A 1,829-nucleotide genomic window follows, 5' to 3' on the forward strand; every position below is an offset into this window, starting at 1 on the left:
TGCACGGTGGCATGTGCCTGTAGTCCCAGCTACTTGGGAGGCTGATGAAGGATAACTGCTTGAGCCCAGGAAGTGGAGGTTGCAGTGAACCAAAATTGCACCATTGCACTCCAGCCTGGGTGACAGAGCAAGACTCTGTCTAAAAAAGAAACAAACAACAACAAACATAGAAGCATGGCACAAAAGACAGAAGATGGGAAATTTTAATAGGGAATGCTCATGTCAGCATATATCAAACCAGAAGAATTTCAAAAAGAGCAGTGCTGCGTGGAAAATGAAGGTGGGGACAGAACCTGAATCCTGTCCCCTTTCTTTCCTCCCAAGACAACATGAGCTTCATCTCTCATTCCACCACCTTCTCCACCAACTACTGGTCGCTAAGCTCTGTCACCCAGGCACAGTGTCTGGCTCACGAGCAGCGTGGCCAGTGTCTATGCAGGTGCTGGGGGCTTATTCTCCTGGATCTTCATGTCCTGCTCCACCAGCTTCCAAGGAGACTGGGAGTCTGGGGACCTGGCTGCAGGGATGGCCAAGGGTCTGGTGGGAATGGGGGGCATCCAGAGCAAAAAGGAAACATGCAAGGCCTGAATGACTGCCTGGTCTCCCACCTGGACAGAGTGAGGAGCCTGCAGACCAAGAATCAGAGGCTCAAGAGCAAAATCTGGAAACACCTGGCATAGAAGGGACCCCAGGTCAGAGACTAGGGGCATTACTTCAAGACCATCAAGAACCTAAGGGCTCAGATAATTCTGTGGACAATGCCTGCATCATTTTTCAGGTTGAAAATGCCCGTCTTGCTGCTGATGACTTTAGAGTCAAGTATGAGACACAGCTGGCCATGCGCCAGTCTGTGGAGAGTGACATCCATGAGATCTGCGAGGTCGTTGATGTCACTTGGCTGCAGCCAGAGACAGAGATCAAGGCTCTCAAGGAGGAGCTGCTCTTCATGGAGAAGAACCGTGAAGAGGAAGTAAAAGACCTACAAGCCCAGATTGCCAGCTGTGGGTTAATCATGGAGGTAGATGCCCCCAGATCTCGGTACATCAGCAAGATCAGGGCAGACATCCAGTCCCAGTATGATGAGCTGGCTCAGAAGAACCGAGAGGAGCTGGACAAGTACTGGTCCCAGCAGACTAAGGAGGGCACCACAGTGGTCACCACGCAGTCCGCTTAGATGTAAATGTCATCTTAGCAGTCCATGGAGCTGCTAAGATGATGCTCACGGAGCTGAGACATACACTTCAGTCCTTAGAGATTGACCTGGACTCAATATCTGAAGGCCAGCTTGGAGAACAGCCTGAGGGTGGTGGAGGTTCACTACACCATGCAGAGGGAGCAGCTCAATGGGGTCCTGCTGCACTTGGAGTCAGAGTTGGCACAGACCCAGACAGAGGGGCAGCACCAGACCCAGGAGTACGAGGCCCTGATGAACATCAAGGTCAAGCCGGAAGCTGAGTTCACCACCTACCACTGCCTGCTGGAAGACAGGGAGGACTTCAGTCTCGGTGATGCCCTGGACAGCAGCAACTCCATACAAACCATCCAAAAGAGCACCATCGGCAGGCTGGTGGATGGCAAAGTGGGGTCTGAGACCAATGACACCAAAGTTCTAAGGCGTTGAGCCAGCAGAAGCAGGTAACTTTTGGGAAGCAGGAGGCCAATAAAAAGTTCAGAGGTCATTGGTCTGAAAAAAAAAAAGAAAGAAAATGAAGGTGAACATATTCTCCAAGGGGAGCCATGTCCTAAAAGAAAAAAAGCAGCTCTTCATTGTGATATAAGACTTCAAAATAAGGTTAATGATTGTGAAAGTCAACCAATGCAATTGCCCG

General features: G+C 50.5%; 1 pseudogene; it reads left to right on the plus strand.

The window, feature by feature from the left end:
* Positions 1-329: 329 nt before the first annotated feature.
* Positions 330-1,621, plus strand: LOC101141251 (keratin, type I cytoskeletal 18-like; annotated as a pseudogene).
* Positions 1,622-1,829: the final 208 nt, after the last annotated feature.

This window comes from Gorilla gorilla, chromosome 16, assembly GCF_029281585.2.
Source record: "Gorilla gorilla gorilla isolate KB3781 chromosome 16, NHGRI_mGorGor1-v2.1_pri, whole genome shotgun sequence".
NCBI classification, from domain to species: Eukaryota; Metazoa; Chordata; class Mammalia; order Primates; family Hominidae; genus Gorilla; species Gorilla gorilla.